This window comes from Crocuta crocuta, unplaced genomic scaffold (assembly GCF_008692635.1).
Source record: "Crocuta crocuta isolate KB4526 unplaced genomic scaffold, BGI_CrCroc_1.0 scaffold26, whole genome shotgun sequence".
Taxonomy (NCBI): Eukaryota; Metazoa; Chordata; class Mammalia; order Carnivora; family Hyaenidae; genus Crocuta; species Crocuta crocuta.
In genome coordinates this window covers 7,885,590-7,907,196 of record NW_027532249.1, presented here as the reverse complement: position 1 = coordinate 7,907,196, position 21,607 = coordinate 7,885,590, and the positions used below count along the sequence as shown (strand labels likewise).

General features: G+C 40.2%; 1 pseudogene; it reads left to right on the top strand.

Annotated features, from left to right (window-relative positions):
- Positions 1–3,003: 3,003 nt before the first annotated feature.
- LOC144243210 (developmental pluripotency-associated protein 4 pseudogene) lies at positions 3,004–20,998 on the top strand (annotated as a pseudogene).
- The last annotated feature ends 609 nt before the right edge of the window (positions 20,999–21,607 follow it).

The following is a 21,607-nucleotide window of genomic DNA, read 5'->3' as shown; positions in this document are numbered from 1 at the left end:
GAACCATAGGACACAAAACCAAGCAAAACCAACCGCAGTGAATGTTTGCTCTCAATGCTCCAGTTATAAGGCTCAGGGGTCACTTTCAGACACACAAGATATCCCACATGGGAGGTATTAAGGTGCAGGAAACTGAGGCCATAAGCAAGGGATCCACTCTGGATTTGCCTTCCTGTAACAGCACCTGCTTCCTCTGTAACTCAGGTAGTTGAGGAAGTAACAGACAGGCTCAGATGCACTGAAATCATTTGAAAGTAATCATGGACAGACTTTCAAACCCTAAAGGACAAGCCTCCCTCTCTTAACAGATGATACCTCTACTACCTCACCCTTCTGTGTAGTTTCCTTCTCAAAAGAGACACACAGGGATGCCTGTGTGGCTCAGTCAGTTAGATATCCGGTTTTTTATTTCAGCTCATGTCATGATCTCCCAGTTCATGAGTTCAACCCCCGTGTCTGGCTTTGCAATGACAGTGAGGATCCTGCCTGGGATTCTCTCTCACCTTCTCTCTCTGCCCCTCTGTATCTCCCTCTCAAAAGAAATAAACAAACTTACACACACACACACACACACACACACACACACAGGTGATTGCTACAATTAGTACAAGAAAGAATAATTGATGTTATTGCATCAGCCTGGTGGTGTGGCTCTCTCCATAACGGTTTTAGAATGGAGGAAGCACACCAAAAGTTCACCTTCTAGAGGCCTGATCTTGGAAATGATTCAACTTTGATCTAGAGCCAGTTATCATCAGTCCTATTTCCTTTGAGGCCTTGGTTTTCCTATCCGTCACTAGAGAAAATTTTTTTCTAGGAAAGTCCTTTGAAAACCTGGAGAGAAAGTAGAATGAGTCCAAAGGGTTCTTCATCAATGTGTGTTTAAAATATTCCAGCTGACAAGTGGTGGCGATAGAGCCTGCTTTAGTCACCCTGGTGCCTGTCAATTCCTTCTCCATTTTTGGTGCATAATCAAAAGAGCTTAATGCGAAGTGATGGAAAGCATTCTTCCTGCATTACCACCATCTGTTTCCTTGGCATCCACTACAGACAGCTGTGTTGCCAGCTTTCGAGCTGTTTATTGGTGTGTCACATGGAGAAGTTATTGATGGACTGACTGAATCTCCTGAAAACTGGGCATTTTTATTTCTTTCTGAAATGTTTATTGAATATCTCATCATTCTTACAAGATAGTCAACAGGCATTTGTTCAAAGATTCTACTGACCCCTGACAACAGGGCAGTTTCATAGTTATGAATGAGTATCTTGAAAAAAAGTCACACCAGTGTCAGCTGTCAAGCAAGTTATTAATGGAACTGGGAAAGGATCATAAGAAGGAAAACAAAATGGTCAAGTGGGAAGAAGGATCATGCTGTGCATACAGATTGAGAAGATCTGGATGAAAGTGTGCAGCACTGGAGACAGAGAGCTAGAGTTTAAATTTCTATTATCATGAAGTTTGTGATAGAAGAAGGATGTAGAGATTATGGTTCTGCTTTTTTAAGGTTGGAAAGAAGACTAAATATAGAATATCAAGTAAAGAACAAATAACATGGAATCTGTCTTTGCACAATGGTAATAAGCCCAAGATTTCTGTCATCTAAAAAGTCTTTTAAAAGAAGCTGAATTCTAAATGTGTGTGTGTGTGTGTGTGTGTGTGTGTGTGTGTGTGTAACTTGAGAAGGGAAATCCAAGCTATATGGGTAAATCTCTAATCTCAAAGGTCAACATCAAGAAGGTCAAAAAGTTTCTTCACGAAAGGTCCTTTAAGTTTACTCTAACAGGCAGAATATCAAACCAAATATAACACAGGTTATTATTTCCTATTTGATTCAACCCTTTTCAGAACAAGGCCCTGTTGCCAAAGACTGTTGAAAATACAGAGATTGGTTAAATGAGGAAGTGTCCAGTCCTCAAGGAGTTTATAATTAAAGATGATCAGATATAAAGATATACATGCACACTATACATAAGTGCATAGACTTATACATATATTTGCTATTAAATACTATTATAAAGGATGAACATGACATAAAAGGTTACCAACTGAGTCAAATGATTTGGAAAAGTATTATTATTATGATTCAGAGAAGGTGGCTATTATCCCCAGTTGGAGGGATGGGGAAATGCTTCTTGGAAGAGGTATCAATAGAGCTGCCTCTATACGAATTTGGTGGAGCCTGATTATCACACTCAGATGAAGGAGTATTTCATCTAAAAGAAGTATGGGTGAAGCATGAAGGCCAGAAACCTGGATTTATGTCTAGAGCAGTGAAATATAGGTTGCCTAACACTTGGAGTACTTTGAGGGTGAGCAATGGTGTAGGACAAGAAAATGCCACTTTGGTGTCAGTACATGAAGATTTTTGAATAGTATCCTAAAGAGTTTAGACCTGAAAGCTTTTCAACAAGAGAGTGATGCAATCAGATCTGCAAGAGAAATTGAAAGACGGACTAGAGGCAGGAAGGCCAGTGATGATGAGTGTCTCTGATTGAAAACCGTTACTGCTGGAAAGAACTGAAGAATCCTTACTAGTCCATCTGCTTTTTTTTTTCCAGAAATTAAAAAACTAAAATCCAGATGAGTAGGATGATTGATCCAAGTTCAATGAACTAATAAAGGTTTGCAACGTAATGGTTTTTTTATTGAAGTTATTTATTTTGAGAGAAGGAACGTGCATGTGTGCAAGTAGGGGAGAAACAGAGAGAGAAGGAGAGATAGAATCCCAAGCAGGCTTAGCACTGTCAGCGCAGAGCCCCATGCAGAGCTTGAACCCATGAACTGTTGAGATCAAGATGAAATCTAGAGTTGGATGCCTAGACAACTGAGCCACCCAGGTGCCCCTCAACTTTTGGTTTTAATTCCAAAAAGGAGATAATAAGGGCTTAAAACTTACAATGAGGAAGTAGGTGGAAAAAAGCTCTGTGGTCAGCCATGTAGGTGGAGTTTGAGAAAGAGAGAGGGAAAGAGCAAGAGGGCATGCTTGTCTGCTGGTGGAGGCAATGGCCCTCAGGCAGGCAGAGAGCCAAGGAACTCAGGCATGGGAGCGTTCCACCTGCCCCCTGGGCTCCCTGCCCGAGGCCACCGTGTCCAGCAGCAGACACGCGTGCCCACTTGCTATCCGCAGCTCACCGCCTCAACCCACCTGTTCTCTCCTAGTCTACAAGTCAAAGGTCCCTCTGGCTCCTCCCATTTCTTTTTTCTTTTTAATGTTTATATTTTTGAGAGAGAGAGAGACAGCATGGGCAGGGGAGGGTCAGAGAGAGAGGGAGACATAGAATCTGAAACAGGCTCCAGGCTCTGAGCTAGCTGTCAGCACAGAGCCTGACGCCGGGCTCGAACCCACGAACCCTGAGATCATGACCTGAGCCGAAGTCGGAGGCTCAACCGACTGAGCCACCCAGGCGCCCCATGGCTCCTCCCATTTCTACACCCCATGTTAGTTTTCCACTGAAGTGCACAAACGACTACACACTTAGTGCCTTAACGCAGCACCCATGTTTGGTTCTCAGTTCTGTAGGTCAGAGTCCAGCACAGCACGACTGAGTCTCCTACTCAGTCTCACGAGGTCAAAACCAAGATGTCAGGCTGTCTGAATTCTCATCTGGAGGCTCTGAGGAACACTTGCTTCTGAGTTTATTCTTTCTGTTGGAAGAATTCAGTTCTTTGGGATTGTAGGCCTGAGGTCACCTCTGCCAGGGTGCCTGTCAGCCAAAGGCTGTTGTCAGCTCCTAAAGCAGCCACACCTTTGTCAAGGGGCCCCCTCCATCTTCCGGCCGGCAGGGACACCTCAATTCCTTCTCCTGCTTTGAATCTCTAACTTCCTTCACCTCTGACCTCCGAATCCAGATTGAAGGGGCTCCTATGATTCCATCAGGCCCACTTGGATGATCCCCCCGCCAGTCAGCTATGTTGTATGGCATAACCTAATCATGAAAGTAATGCCCATCACATTCACAATTCCAGAGGTTGCACAGGGCGTTTATACAGAGGAGAAAGAAATAATCTTGAGGGGGCTCCTGGGTGGCTCAGTCGGTTAAAGTCCAACTTCGGCTCAGGTCATGATCTTGTGGTACGTGAGTTTGAGCCCCACGTCGGGCTCTGTGCTGACAGCTCAGAGCCTGGAGCCTGCTTCAGATTCTGTGTCTCCCTCTCTCTCTGTCCCTCCCCTGCTCACACTCTCTCTCTCAGAAATAAATAAAACATTAAAAATTTTTTAATTTCTTTTTTTTTTAATGTTTTATTTTTGAGAGAGAAAGAGACAGCATAAGCAGGGGAGGGTCAGAGAGGGAGACACAGAATCTGAAGCAGGCTCCAGGCTCTGAGCTGTCAGCACAGAGCCCGATGCGGGGCTCGAACCCATGCACTGTGAGATCATGACCTGAGCTGATGTCGGACGCTTAACCGACTGAACCACCCAGGCGCCCCAAAACATTAAAAAAATTTTTTTTAAAAAAAGAAGGAATCTTGAGGACCATCTCAGAATTCTGCCCACCATGTCCCCTCCACTTAGGACAGTTCCTTTTTATTTCTTAGCCTGGTTTGGGAACATAATTTAATTCAGTTCAGACTAAAGTGTGAATACTATGGCTTCTCTGGACAGCCTCAATATTCAAAGACATCTCATTAACTTAAAATGATTTCCTGATGGAATTTCAGGCAGGCTTTTAGAGAGATTCAAAAATAGGCATGATAACAGATACAGTTTAAGGCAGGAGTAACTGTTGACCTCATTACACCACCTAAGACTCCTTGGGACCAGTGTTCTTCCATGTGACCAATGAAAACACAAAGGATCCATCATCCTGGGTGAAAATGACCAAGTCACGTCATGTTTCCTCTTTCCTGCTCTCTTGGAGCTTTACTCTGCTGCTCTTGCCTCAGCACCCTCTTCAGTAATCAGGAAGTTAGGAAAAAATTAAATCAGTTACAACTCAATTCTCATGCAAAAAAGATAACAACCAATCAGCTCGTTGCAACATTCAGCGCAGCTTACATAGCAAGGGGACCATCACGTTGCCAGCCACTCTATATTCAGTCTTCCTTCTTCCAGCAATCATTTCTATAATTAGCACTGGCACATTGTGCCTAATTAGTTATTTCTGTGGCATATGGGCATGAAATGTATGTGTTCCTTAGTCACCCTATTTTACTGTTAAATTGCCTGTAGAGATTTTTCAAAAAATGAATAATTAAGCTTGTTTCTTTGTCTCTTGCTTTTCAATTCCCTTCGATTCTATTCAGGTGATATAATTATACTGTATCCATGGCAATGCTCATTCTCTACATCTATAGGTGAAATCTTTGGGGGCTGCCAGTGAAATATCTTTTTCTCTTCGTCTTGCTTCCATCTATTGACCATGAGTGATGGAGTAGTTAAAAGTTACTGGTGCTAATGTGGATTTGCCCCTTAGTATGGCGCCTAACGCTCCCAATCAATTCCCGACTGCATTTCCTTTTTTTTTTTTTAAATTTTGACAGAGAAATGTGTACACCCTTTATCTACATCACAGTTTTGTTCTAATGAAGTTCTCACTTATAACACATACTCGGACTATGTAATGCCACTGAAATGGCTGTGATATTTTTAGACAAGGTATAAAACATTTTTTAAATTAAATAATGAATTCCATAAAACACTTCAAACCAGATTGAATTCAAAGCATCAAAACACTGAGTAAAAGTACTCTGATGTCTTATGGTACCCATCTTCAGATATAAACCACATGCCCCATTTTCAACTACTTTGCTGGTTGCAGTGCAAAGAGCAAAAGATTCCGTCAGAAGAAATGGGTTTGCATTCCAATCCCATGGCTTTCCTGAGACGGTTGCCAAGCTACAGATCTTGTTCCCAGTATGGTTTTATTATTTGAAAAATGAGAATAATAATAACATTAGAGCGTTCTTTTGAAGATTAGAGACAACATAATTGGCACATAGTCAGTGACCAATAAATGTGCTGCCATTGTTATTACTTCAATGGTCATGATATGGGGCTTTGCGGGAAAAGAGAGTCTCGGGCAATGACCCAGAATTTCTGAATCAGACTGTCGTTTCGTAAGATCCTCAGGTAATCTATGTTCACATTAAAATTGGGAAAGCATCAGTGCTGAAAACAGCAAACTGACATTTTCCTCAAGCCAATTTCCTGTTTCCATAGGTTATTATGAAATCCATGATTCGAAACTAGATTCTCCCAAATAGTTTAGATATGTTGACAAAGTCGAATAGATAGAATTTCTCCTCTCCACACTCCCAGGATGACAGAAAAATAAAATAATACATGTAGAAAGGCCTTAAAGTTCCTACAATCCAAACCCTATTTATCCAGATTATGATACAAAGGCTCAAGGAGTTGAGTGGATCAACAGTCAATCTGGCATCACACTCTTCTTACTGGCTTAAGATAAATGACTTCTAAACTCCAAATGTAGGGGCAGCTGGGTGGCTCAGTTGGTTAAGCATCCAACTTCAACTTGGGTCATGATCTCACGGTTCATGAGATTGAGCCCTGCGTCAGGCTCCGTGCTAACAGCTAGCTCAGAGCCTGGGGCCTGCTTCGGATTCTTTGTCTCTCTCTCTCTCTCTCTCTCACCCTCCCCTGCTCACACTGCCCCTCTCTCTCAGAAATAAATGAAAAACAGGGGCGCCTGGGTGGCTCAGTTGGTTAAGGGTCCAACTTCGGCTCAGGTCTTGATCTCACGGTTTGTGGGTTCGAGCCCTGCGTTAGCCTCTGTGCTGACAGCTAGCTCAGAGCCTGGAGCCTGTTTCAGATTCTGTATCTCCCTGTTTCTCTGACCCTCCCCTGCTCACGCTGCGTCTCTCTCAGAAATAAATAAAACATTAAAAAAGTGTTTAAAAAAAAAGAAAGAAAAAAATTTTAAAAATTTAAAGAAAAATAAAATAAATAAACTCCAAATGTAATTTAGTACAAATATGTGAAGCTTTATCTTCTCAGATGTATATGCCATAAGCCTAGCTAATTTAACTAGTTAATATACTCATTATTTAGCAATTATTCCCACCATTCCTACTCTAAAAAGGCAGTACACTGGGTATCTAATAGGAGCAGGAAGTAAAGAATTAGGGTACAAATATGAAGCAGCCGAATTAACACAATGCTGAAGAGCTTACACCTTGGAGTCAGATTCATATTCTGGTCTGGTCTCAGGTGGTACTTAACACCTTTTATCCCTATCTCTCTGTGCCTTGGCTGCTTCATCTGTGAAATAGGGCTAATAAAATGTGTTTTATAAAGTTGTGAAGAATGAATGTAGACCACATGTAAAGATATAGCATGGAGCAAGGTATATAAAAATTACTCAATAACCAATGACTGGATGGTCTGCAGTATTTGGCATGGCTGGCCCTGTGAAGAATTCCCAGATAACAAGGGAAGAACACAGGAACAAAGGTAATTCATTCTGTGTCCTAAAAAAAGGACAGAAACTATACTGGTTATTTTAATGGAAAGAATTTGCTAAGAAGAACTATTAAGTAGGTATGTAAGAAAAGAAAAGACAAAAATAGAACACCAGAGTATCCCAGGGTTAGGAGCTGTAGGAAGCCAGATGGGGCATGAAAGAAAGAGCGAAGAGGATGGAGTTATTAAAATCTAGAATTCTGTGGGCACCTGGGTGGCTCTGTCAGTTAAGTGTCTGACTTCAGCTCAGGTCATGATCTCACAGTTCGTGGGTTCGAGCCCTGCATCAGGCTCTGTGCTGACAGCTCAGAGCCTGGAGCCTGCTTCATATTTCCTTCTCTCTCTGCCCCTTCATTGCTCGCTCTCTCTCTCAAAAATAAACACTAAAAAATAATAAAATAAAAGTAAATTCAGGATCCTGGAGGAAGAGGCTTGTAAAACCAGAAGTGAGTTCTCTAGGAAGAGAACACCACTTTCCTGGTGTCTCTGACTTGGAATCTGGACGCTGGTTCCACAAAGTTGGGGAAACTGCAAACTGGATTCAGCAGCTGTAAGCGGATGGCCCATCCAATGCCCGCAGCTCACAGCTGCAGAAAACAGACAGGAAGCTCCTGGGACAGAGCAATTTCTTCCCTTCCTTTAGCCTTCCTCTCTCCTGCTATTATTCTCTATTTACACAGCCTAACGGGTAGGGTAGCCGCTGGCAAAACAAAAAAAGAGCTGTAACTTGTAAAGCAGCAGCCCCAGCCAGCATCCCAAAGCAGAGCCCTGAAGGACAGATTTGGAGGTGAGAGACAACAGCTTTCTAAGTAGCAATACAGGTCCGGTTGCTGTAATGCAAACTGACTGCAAAGTGCCACACGTGAGTCTACATTTCGAGGGCTAGGGAGTCCAGAGGGAGAAAATAAATACTTCCAGCTCTGGCCATGGTAATCCATGAGCTCCGCCTTAGAGAGGAGGAAAGTCAGCTCCATGAAGTTTCTTCTTCCTCACTTTCCACTCCCCAACTGTTAACTAGGGAAAAGTGAGGATCTGGGAGCTGGTGTATCTTCACTTCGGGCTTCCACAAACCTGGCAGATAAGTGATCCCCTGAACCAAAGGGAGGGAGGAACCACTATATGAACCCAACCTTTATAAAGTAGTTTTCCATTTTTGTCTGTCGTTTGCCTCTGACTGCTTAGGTTTTTTGGAAGCTTCTTGTGATTACGTCTCAGAGCAGAATAACGGGGATCCAAGAAAGAAACAACTGCACCGAGTGAAAGACACTGGTGGGGTGTTCAATCCCATCCTTGGCTGCCGACTCCTGCAACAGGGTGGAAAGTTCTCTTTTCACAGGATCCTGAATTCGGACAGAGATCAGCAAACCAAATTCCAAATGCTTAACTTAACGGTGGTAAAAAATTCTTGTGACTCACAGGTGGAACTCCGACAGTATCAAGACCCTAGCTTTTACCTTCAGGAGACAAAGACATTCCTTACACAAAGTACTCTGGGAAAAAATCATCAGGACATAAATAGAGAAAATTGGAGTGCAGTGCCAAATGTGGGGAGCGGGTAGTCACAATAGATGAGTTTGCATTTTACCCATTCTACGCTAAATGCCACCAGTCTGCTACATTATACATTTTATTCATATTGAAAATAAGAACAAAGAGGGGAATCATGTATCTGTTTCACAAGGGAGAAAAGGCAGGTGGATCTTTGGTCCTTTGGAAGTTTTTTTTTTTTTCCTTTTTAAGGTGCTATTCACATTTAACAAGTGTGTTAAGATTCTCTGATGCTTTCTCTTTCTAAAATAGATGATACATAGTATACTTGTTAAGGAATCAGATAGGTAACTAAAAATACCAAACACGTCCTTTGAATTGAGATCCCATTTATACTTGTTTGCTAAAGGATATAAAGAATATACATGTGGGGCGCCTGGGTGGCTCAGTCGGTTGAGCATCGGACTTCAGCTCAGGTCATGATCTTGCAGTTCGTGGGTTCGAGCCCCACGTCAGCCTCTGTGCTGACAGCTTGGAGCCTGCTTCGGATTCTGTGTCTCCCTCTCTCTCTGTCCCTCCCCTACTTGTGTTCTCTCTCTCTCTCAAAACTAAGTAAAAACTTTTAAAAAATATATACATGCATAATATATTTGTTACTGTATTAGCTTAGCAGTGCTGGCATAACAAAATCCCACAGACTTAGTAGTTTAAAAACAGAAATGTGTTTTCGCACAGTCCTGGAGGCTGGAAGTCTAAAATCAAGGTGGTGGCAGGGTTGGTGTCTGTCCAAGGAGGCTTCTCTCCGTGGCTTCCCGACAGCTGCCATCTCCCTGTCCTCACAGGACCTTTTCTCTGGGTGTCCCCATCCCTGGTGTCACTTCCTCTTCTTCTGAGGGCCACAGTCATATCGGATCAGGGCCCACCTTAGGGGCCTTGTTCTGAAGTGCTGGCGGTGGGGCCTTCAACACATGAAGTTTGAAGGGACACTATCCACCTCATCACATGTAAGAATAACAAGCATAAACATGTTAACATCATGAGATATAAATTCCTACTAGTCTGAAGCACCGGATTTCAGTATTATTCAATTCTTACAACAGTTAAACTGTTAGGAAAGGACACACAAGGTCCATTTGCTGCCTATGGAAGAGCGTCCTTCTTTGCCAGTGAGCTAACCCGCGTGTGTAAGCACTGCAGTCTCCACAGTGACAGAAGTGGTCAGTATTCAAAGGTGTCAGTATCTCCAACTGAACAACACCAAGTGAATACAAATTTATTGAAAGCAATCTCCAAATAAAATAGCCACATATATAGTTCTAAAATGAGTGAATGAGTGAATGAATAAGTAAATAAATATATAAAGAACATAGTAGGGGCGCCTGGGTGGCTCAGTCAGTTAAGCCTCCGGCTTCAACTCAGGTCATCATCTTGTGGTTCATAGGTTCGAGCCCACATCAGGCTCTGTGCTGACAGCTAGCTCAGAGCCTGGAGCCTGTTTCGGACTCTGTGTCTCCCTCTCTCTCTGACCCTCCCCTGCTTGCGCTGTCTCTCTCTCTCTCAGAAATAAATAAAAAATATTAAAAAAAAATAAAAATAAATAAAATGTTTAAAAAAAGAACATAGTATGTCATGTCCTGCAACAAATCTTATTTAAAGTGATATCAACTCCCATTAAACCCATGTTAGTCCTGAGAAATTATGAAAGAGTTATGTCCTGATCGAGGTTCTTTTCTTTAATTAATCTCAGCCCCAAAGATTTCTTCTTTTGTTCAAAATGCAGAATCAGCTCTTGTGGAAATATCATCAGTGGCAATATTGTAGGAAGTTACGACACTTGATGTGCTTTGGATAGGGAGCAACCTGTGAAAGCTGATATTTATAGCCATTTTCATTTGCGATCCCAACAGATGAACTATACACTTCTTAATCTAAGAATGAAAACTAAAACCTTCACATAACTTTACAGTCTCTCCAGTGTTCCAGATATGAAATATTTAAGGAAAATCATGCTGGAGAAACGCTTTTCCCCCAGTCAGCAGTTTCTCATACTTTTCCTGCTGCAGTCTCCTGACAAGATATAATAAACTCTAACACTCAGATGCATATACTTACGCGTTTGCAATGTGGTCTCGCTTTGAAGTTCAGCTATGTTTCTACAACTAGGCCACAGGTGACAACAGTCATGGGGGGCTCTTAAAGGGACATAAACATTTTATTTATGCAAGTGTTTTGGACACATGACTTTGCACGAAATTTGAAACTCCCATGCACATTTTAGGTGACATAATTATGCCACTGACTAAAGTGGGTTTTAAAGAGTACCCTTGGAAGTTATGCGGTTTCTTGCTGCTCCCCTGCTGCAGAGGTGGATAACCATGTACAGACTCTGTGCTTCCCACCTTCTCATTTAAAAATAAACCTCTAAAGAACTTGAATGCAAAATCATTAGCTTAACATTTCATTAATAATTTCAATGCAAAAAAAGCGAAAGAAATATGAAATCACCCACACAGAATGTGTTATGTTCCTGAGTTCCTGTTATATTTGTAAAATGATTCTTAATTTAGAAAGGAGAGGAATAGAAAAATAGAAGGAAAATAAGTTAACTTTTGTTTGAAAATTTCCATATTGGAGATCTGTCTTGAAGACAATAAAACCAGAAAATTTGTATTCCTATGTTTGATAAGATCTGAATGCATATATTATAATTTTGCAGCTAAGTCTACAATGAAACTGTTGTTCTTTTACATTTTTATTACATTATAATAGAACATTATAATATATATATTTTCTTAATGGCATTTTTTACTTGAGGTTTATAAATCATATAAAATTATATATGTAAATATTAAAAGTGAAGAAATAAATCAGAGCAGTTTCTCAAAAGAAGACAGGCACTACCACACAATGACAATATAATTTATATGAAAAGTCTCTCTTGATAAAGTATTCCTCAGAATTTGTAACTTTTCCTGGGCTCTATTTTATCACTGATGGTGTATAAATGAACTAGGAGGGAAAATACCACAGCAAAACATCTTCAAACACACTATTCTGAATATTACCATAATAACATTTTATACAAGTAGATGTTGCTTATAAGGATTATCTGTACTTTGGGCACCTGGGTGGCTCAGTCGGTTAAGTGTCTGACTCTGGCTCAGGTCATGAGCTCAGTTTGTGGGTTCAAGCTGTGCTGACAGCTCAGAGCCTGGAGCCTGCTTCAGATTCTATGCCTCTCTCTCTATCTGCCCCTCCCCAGCTCACGCTTTTTCTCTCAGAAACAAATAAACATTAAAAAATATTTTTTAAAAAAAGATATCTGTACTTCTTCTTCACATAGTTATACATTAGCATCAAAGGAAAAACACTAAATTGCATGGAAACAAAGAAGACCCCAAAAAGATAAAGCAATCTTAAGAAAGAATAAAGCTGAAGGTATTACAATCACAGATTTCAAGATATGCTACAAAGCTATACTAACTAAAACAGTATGACTCTGGCACAAAAATAGACACATAGATCGATGGAATGGAATAGAGAACCCACAAACAAACTTACCTTTATACGGCCAATTAATCTGTGATAAAGGAGACAAGAATATGCAACAAGGAAAAAACAGTCTTTTGAATAAACGGTGCCAGTAAAACTGGATGGCTATATGCAAAAGAATGAAACTGGACCACTTCCTTTCACCATACACAAAAATAAACTCCAAGAGGATTAAAGACCTAAATGTGAGACCTGAAACCATTAAAAAAAAAAAAAAAACAGGAGAGCACAGGCAGTAATTTCTCTGATGTTGGCCATAGCAAAATTTTTCTAGATACATCTCCTGAGGCGAGGGAAAATAAACTATTAGGACTACATCAAAGTACAAAGCTTCTGCACAGTGAAGGAAACCATCAACAAAACAAAAAGGCAACCTACTGATTGGGAGAAGGTATTTGCAAATTATATATCCAGTAAAGGGTTAATATCCAAAATATGTAAAGAACTGATATAACTCAACACCCAAAAACACAAATAATCCAATTAAAATGGACAGAAGACATGAACAGACACTTTCCCAAAGAAGACATCCAGGTGGCAGACAGACACATGAGAAGATGCTCAATATCACTCATCATCAGGGAAAAGAAAATTAAAACTACAGCAAGATATCACCTCATACCTGTCAGAATGTCTAAAATCAAAAACACAAGAAACAACAAATGTTGTCAAGGATGTAGAGAAAAAGGAACTCTGATGCACTGTTCATGGGAATGTAAATTGATGCAGCCGCTATTGTTGAGAACAGTCTGGAGTGTCCTCAAATAATTAAAATAGAAATACTATTCAAGCCAGTGAGTCCACTACTGAGTATTTACCCAAAGAAAACAAAAGCTCTAATTTGAAAAGATATATGCATTCCTATGTTTATTACAACATTGTTTACAATAGCCAAATTATGGAAGCAACTTAAAGGTCTATCCATAGTTGAATGGATAAAGAAGGTGTGGAGTGTATGTATGTATGTGTATGTGTGTGTGTGTGTGTGTGTGTGTATGTATGTATGTACAATGGAATATTATTCAGCCATAAAGAAGATGAGACTTTTGCATTTGTGACAACATGGATTGATTTAAAGTACATTATGCTAAGTGACATAGGTCAGAGAAAGACAAATACTATATGATTTCCTTATATGTGGAATGTAAACAGACAAAGAAATGAATAAACAGGCAAACAAAAAGCAGAAATAGACTCATAAATACAGAGAACTGATGGTTACCAGAGGGGAAGTGAGTGGGGAGGTGGGTAAAATGGATAAAGGGAAGTGGGAGGTACAAACTTCCAGTTATGGAATCAATAAGTCACAGGGATAAAAGGTACAGCATGAGGAGTATAGTCAATGGTATTGTAATGTCACTGGATGGTGACAGTTGGTAGCTATACTTGCGGTGAGCATTGCATAACATCTAAACTTCTTGAATCACTATGCTGTATACTTGAGGCTAAGGTAGCATTGAGTGTCAACTATATTTCACTAAAGTATAAATCTACATGTAAGTAAATAAATATATGGGGGGGGGAGGAAAGACTCAAAACATGGTTTGGCTTATTTAAAACTAACCCAGCCTTGTCCTAGGTACAAAGAAACCCAGAACAGGTGGAAAAGATTATTAGGTAGAGTCTAAAGTCAAATGGAGGCATCAAGGACAGTCAGCAAGTTTCAGTTTTATTTGGAGTCTGTTTCACTGAAACAATATGATAGGAAAGAAGTAACTTTTTTTTAAATCCCATATAAAGTGAAAAATAATCTAACCCCAACGTGACAGACATTAGCTAACAATCAGCTCTCATCTGGGGTCCCTTGGAAAGAATCTTAGGGCTAGCGAGCAGTATGTAGAAAGCCCAGGTCTGGCCTTTGAAAATTCCGCACATCAGTAGGGAGGAGAGACACTTCACAGGTCTCTAAAGGGGGCATGACACAAATTGTATAGATAAATTAGATATGTAATGCTCTTATTTGTTTTTTTAACCACATTTCTTTGAAAGCAAAATTCATGACAGCTTTCTTCTACACCTGACTTAATAATAATAACTCAACAAGGAAGTACACAGCAATGATAAATCAAGCAACAGAAAGGAAATAAATGACTTACAGTTGAACAAAATATTCAACGTCACAAAAAATCTAAATTTTAACACAATTATATGTTTAGCATTCTTGTCATGCTGACAAATATTTTTAATAATAATAAGCAATGTTAGAAAACATCCAAACACACATTTCTGTCTCATACACTGCTGGTGTCAACAAGAGTGTGAACACCTTGGAATGCAAGGTAGCAGTATGTTTCAAGGAACTTAATGACGCTTACCATTACTGTGCCAGCAAGTCCACCTTGAAGATTGTATAATTAGGAAATAACTAGGAAAACAGTAAAGACTTGTATACATAATTGATGCTCACAGAATCATTCACAGTGGAAAAGAAAGGGAAATAATTTACATGTCCTCATCCCTTACAAAAGCTGTGGCTTTCTTCTGCTTGTGATGCAGAAACTGCAGGAGAACATCTCTCCCACTCTAGATTATAACCTCCGAGAGACAATCAGAGACCAGCAGGTGCAAAGCAAACAAATGGACTGAGTGCTCCAGAATGACAAGTCCCACCCACAGGGTTGGGATACATGAACAGGTTTGCTTTGAGAGCACAGACAGAAGAGACGGCCATCTTATAAGTAAACAAGGAGAAAAGAGCTCGAATTTAAACTAATTCTTAAAGGCTACGTGTGGGCTAATATGACAGCTCAGCACGCCTGAGACCCCCTGACATGAGGTAGTTTTCACTCATTCACAAACTCTTCTGGGTGCTTAAGAAGAAAACAGGGAGTGAAACAGGAGACAGAGACAATGAGGCATATGAAATATGGCTCCCTACCCAGAACTCTCAATCATAGGAAGCCAAAGCTTAATGCCCCTGGAGGAGAGGTAAGGTATATTCCCATTACCAGGTCCCAGGCAAAGTTCCACTACTTCCGAGGGAGGGGCGGAAGCAAAGACTCCTACCTCTGGGGCAAGAGTAGAAAACTTTCTCAGTCCCAGGATCATGCACCTATGCAGCTCAGGGTCCACTACTAGGTGAAGCACAGGGAACCCTCTCCCACCCAAGATCTCCACAGATACAAAGCAGAATTTGTTTGTCATAGGAGAGGGGGAGGGACAAGAATGTTGAGAAGGCCCTACCCCCAACACTCAGCTGATGAGGGCCTGCCTATGATTGGGACTGGACTGGGAAGATCAAGGTCTCCCCTACTCCCATGATGAGCTGAACACTGAATAATAAGTCACGTCTAGGGGAAGGGCAAGAGTATGGAGAGAGTTCTCCCTGGATGTCCAGAGAAGGATCCTAAAAGCACCTGCCCACCTTCTAGACGGAGAATTTTGAAATCTGAGGTACAATGGAGGCATATATAGCAATAGACAAACCTGTACCCAGCTCACCTGATGGGATCAACTTCCCACCAAGCATCTGACCAAAAAAAAAAAAAAATCTCATTTCCACTACTGCTTTATATAAATTGCCTAGCTTTTAATCAAAAATAATGAGACACACAGAAAATAAAATTAAACCACTGACACAAGAAAGAGCCATAAATTATGGCCTCTATTATGTAGACATTTGACATGATATTTACAACATAGAAAGATTCCCAGGATATGGTCATTACCTTAGGAAAAAGTTCAGACATACATCTCATACTCATATAAATAAGTAGAATAAAGTATTGGACGCATTATACCAAAAAATGTGCTTGTACTCAAGTGGTGAGATTATCCCTTTTAAAATGTGCTTTTCTATTTTTATATTCCAGATTTCAGGCACTGTTGCCACAAATTTTATATAACAATAATAAACATGTAAAAACATGCATGACTGTAAAAGACAGTTTTTCACAGTGTTCTGTTGTCTAAAAAGAGTTTAGACTGCTTGGCTACCAGAAAGGCTAAAAGTGCCAGACTTCAGTGAAAAAGATACCACCCACTGGTAGCCAAAATCTTTAATTGACCTATAACTGAAAGGCTGGGCAAAAATATTACCCCAAAACATGATTCTTAATCATTGAAGTAATAATAACATTGCTGCAACAATCAACATTACCAGTTTAGCACTGTCTAAGTGACATTAACACTACATACATTAGCTTATAGCTTCATTAAATAAATACTAAAATGATCCCTAAATACAGATAAGCAAACTGATGTCTAACTTTGAATATATTTAAAGCATCAGCAGTTATCAAACCTAATTAATAGTAAGCAAATCATGCTGATGATAATTTAAAAATAGCTGTCATTTACTAATCACCTGGCATATTCTATACTCTGTCCTGAGTGTGTTAGATGTTCTAAGTGTTCAAAATAACTCTTTACCTGAGTCTCAGATAGTTTAATCAACTTGCTCAGTTATATAGCTGGTAAGGAAAGGCGGCCAGGTTCAAACATACCCATCACACTTCAAAGTACAGACTCTTATCCTCTGTAATTTATAGACATGACATTGAATGTCCTATGATTGGATTATTCTGACAAATTCCTTCCTGTAAAATAACGTGAAGTATTCTGTAGGATATGCCTGATTTTTCCATGGCTCTGAATCCTGGTTTGATGAATCTTCCTTGCCTTCTAGTTTGGACCCAATCCGACCCAGATTAGGACAGTCCCTGACTTAGCAGATGTTTTCTCTCTGCTTCTTGTAGGCTGCCAACCAATTTGTCTTGTGTACACTAGCACTTTCAGAATGACCTTATGGGTTTTATGTCTAATTAGCCTGCTCCTAGACCTTCTCTGGACCCGAAAGCAGTTTTTTACTTTCTGTTGTTGTCACAGTTGCAACACTTAACATGATATATATTCTTTTAATAAAATTTTAAGTGTAAATAGAGTACCATTCACTATAGGCACAATGTTGTACAGCAGATACCTAGAACTCATTCATCTGGCACGAGTGAAACTTCATAGCCATTGAATAAAAACCCCATTTCTCCTTCCCCCTAGCTCCTGGTAACCACTATTCTACTCTGCTATTTTAGATAACTCATATATATTAACTAAGGTTCTCCGGAAAAACTGAACAGGAGATATATAAAGGAATAGATGATATAAAGAGATAGATACATAGAAAAATAAAGAGACTTATTATAGAAATTGGCACACAGAGTTATGGAGGTTAAAAAGTATCACAATTCTCCATTTGCAAATGGTAGGTATAAATCAGTCAAGTTCCAAAGTTCTGAGAATCAGAGGCCACTAGTGCAAGTCTTGAATCTGAAGGCCCAAGAACCTGGAAACCTGATGTCTGAGGGCAGGAAGAGATGGATATCCCAGCTCAAGAAGAGAGTGAATTCATCTTTCCTTTGCTGTTTTGTTCCACTCAGACCCTTAAAGGATTGAATGATTCCCAGCCACCTTGGTAATGGTGGATCTCTTTCCTCAGTTTACTGAATCAAATGTTAATCTCTTCCAGAAACATCCTTGATAAATGTTCTATCAGCTATCTGAGCATATCTTAGCCCAAATTGATGCATAAAATTAAGCATGATATCATATATAAGTGGAATCATGCAGTATTTGTCTTTCCGTGACTGCTCTGTTTCAGAGAATGGTAACTCCCAAGTTCATCTGTGTTGTAGTAAATTGCAGAATATATATATACACATTTTTTAACCTTTCATCTATGAATGAACATTTTGGTTGTTCTATATTTGGCTACTGCAAATAATGCTTCAATGAACATGGGAGTGCAAGTATCTCTTCAAGATCCTGCTTTCAATTCTCTTGGATAAATACCCAGAAGCAGTATTGTTGGATCATATAGGTCTTTTTAAAAATTTTTTGAGGAATCTCCATACTGTCTTCCATAATGACTATTTTGCACTCTACCAGTAAGGGTTTCAATTTCTCCACATCCTTTCCAACACTTATTATTTTATAATGGCCATTCTAACAGATGTGAGTTAATATGTCATTGTTGTTTTGATTTATATTTCCCTCATGATTACTTATGTTGAGAATACTTTTATGTATCTGTTGGCCATTTGTATATCTTCTTTGTAAAATGCTTATTCAAGTCTTTTGCTCATTTTAATCAGATTATGTGTTACTTGTCTTTGTTTTTCCTATTGAGATGTAGAAGTTCCTTATATATTTCAGATATTAATCCCTTAACAGTTATAGAATTTGAAACTATTTTCTCCCATTCCATAAGGTGCCTTTTCACTATGCTAATTGTTTGCTGTGAAGAAGCTTTTTAGTTTGACATAGTCCCACTTGTTTAGTTTTGCTTTTGTTGCCTGTTTTTTGGTGTCAAATCCAAGAAATCATTGCCAATACCAATTTCATGAAACCATCTCCTTCACTTTTCCATCTGCTACTTAGTTTCCACAATAATACTTGTCTTTTTCCTGTCAATACTTCTTTATTGTCAAAGAAGAAAATGGCAGTCATGTTGGTGGAAATACAAACTGGTGCATCCACTCTGGAAAACAACATGGTGGTTTCTCAAAAAGTTCAAAATAGAATTACCCTTTGACCCAGCAATTGCACTCTTAGGTATTTACCCAAAAGATACACAAATACTAATGGAAAAGGATGCATACATCCCTATATTTATAGCAGCATTATTTAAAATAGCCAAGATATGGAAGCATCCCAAGCAACCATCAAATGATGAATAAAGAAGATGTGATATATATGTATAAATTTATTTAAAAATAAACAAACACAAATTTATTTTTATAAATAGTGGAATTATATGGGTTAAATATGTGATCAGGATTAAGGAGTGCACTTGTTGTGATAGGTACAGGGTGATGTATGGAATTGTTGAATCACTATATTGTACACCTGAAATTAATATAACACTATATGTTAACTAACTGGAATTAAAATAAAAGTTCAGAGTAAACAAAACAAAGGTGACAGTGCATTTAATTGCATCAAGATGTGCATTCAATCTGCCTTACTCTGTTAAAGTCCTAATGTTTATTTTCAATTTCACATATATCTGGATTCACAGAGAAGTTAAGCTATTATACTTTAGTTACATGATGTTAATGGTAATATTAATGAGTTATTATTACTGAATACTACTATTTGTCCAGTATTATCTTGAAAACTTCGCATCAATTATCTCATTTAAGCCCCCGAAAAAAAACAAAAAGATTAGCACAATTATTATCCTGATGTGATAGACAAAGAAACTGGGGCTTAAAGTTTAGACATTTAAGGATAACTGGGTGGCTCAGTTAAACATCTGACTTTGGCTCAGGTCGTGATCTCACAGTTTGGGAGTTCAAACCCTGCATCAGGCTCTCTGCTGTCAGCATGGAGCCTACTTAGGATCCTCTGTCCCTGTCTTTCTCTGACCCTCCTCTGCTCACGTGCATGCTGTCTCTCTTTCAAAAATAAATAAACATTAAAAAAAAAAAGTCGGGAGACTTTTAAAAGAGTAATCTTGGGCCCAGCGTCATTTAAGAAGTGAGGATTTATTTTTGTCAACCTTGGCTTCTCTTTGGATATGGAGAAGGCAAAAGGCAAAAAAAAAAAAAAAAAAAAAAAAAAAAAAAAAAAAAAACACCCAAAAAAAAAGAAGGNCGGGCACCTGAGGGAAAACTGAAAGGGTCCTCTAAAAAAAAAAAAACTCCACAAAGAAGTCAGGGGAAGACTCTTTGGCTCGCAAATCTCCACCTGTGTCAAGAGAAGCAGCAGAGAAACTGCAAGCTTCTGGTGAACCAAAGTTACAAAGAACCCCAGGGAAAGGGACCAAATGAAAAAGATCTATGAAAGAAGACAAGGAAAAGACAGCACAAGACAGTGGAAGAGTAAGACTTCGGAAGAAAATCCCTATTCCTCCATTACCTTCCACACTGCCTCCAGCCAACCTCCTTCATAGAGACATCCTGCGAGCCTGGTGCCAGCAGCTAAAGCTGAGCACCAAAGGCCAAAAATTAGATGCATACAGGCGGCTGTGTGAATTTGCTTACGCTAACCAAATGAAGAACATTCCCCTCACTGCACAGGAGGCCAAGATTCTCACAGCATCACAAAAAAGATCGATGATGGACAAGGGGGGAATGTCTCTGGAAAACTCTAAGAAAAAGATCTCTTCTCATGGAACGCATCCTCCTGAAGTGGCTGCTTCCCCTGAGGGTGGGGTGCAGGCCCTTGTTGGGTCTGATGCTCCCTCAGAGGGAGTCGAAACCGTGGTTGTGACAACTTCAGCCCCAGATGCTGTGTTTGCCTCCTGGTCCAGAATTGCAGCCAGGGCCGGGGAGATGGAGACCGTGGAATCGCCACAGGACTCCTATGGTGTCCGGTGGTGCGTGGTTCACGGGAGAAGTCTGCCTGCAGACACAGACGGTTGGGTTCACCTACAGTTTCACGCAGGGCAAGCCTGGGTGCTCGAAAAATGGGGGAGAGTGTGTGCCTTCTTCCTGCTACCTGCCTGCAATTTTCCACCCCCACACCTGGAGGACAACACGCTGTGCCCCAAATGTGTTCGCAGGAATAAGGTGTTAATGAAAAGCCTCCAATGAGATCACGATACCAGAAAAGGGGGGATGACTTGAGTATAACTGATGATAGAAAGGGAACTACAACTACCATCGGTGGTGCCACTGACAGCTGGTCTGGAAGCCGCTCCACCCTCCATGCGCCATGCTTCCTACTGACAGCACACACAGCCTGCTGGGTCGCAGCCGTTACCCTCAGACTCCAAACAGGGCCTGCTTTCCCTTTGGTTTAAAATACTTAAGTTTGAAGTCAAGAAACTGAGGTTAGCAGGCTCTAGGAGCGTCCCGAGAGTGGAAATCCAGCATTGGAAGCACACCTGTTCTCCACACCTCGCCTCCTCCCCTCCACGAGGCTCAGCTCAGGCTCCCACTTTAAAAGAACTGTTAAGGTCACTTCTATTTTAGAAGGGTAAGTAAACATTGGGTAGTACGATTATTGACTTTTTCGCCTTAATACTTTGAAGGAACTTGGGGTATGATCTTGAGGTATGGGAGGAGCCAGGGGAAAAGAAAATTTCTAATTTCCCACCCAGAAACTGAAGTAGCAGATCTGTCCGCCTATCATAAGCTCACAAGCAGCGTATGTGCGCGAGGTATGAGGTCCAATGGAAATGATGATAGGAGGAATCCGGA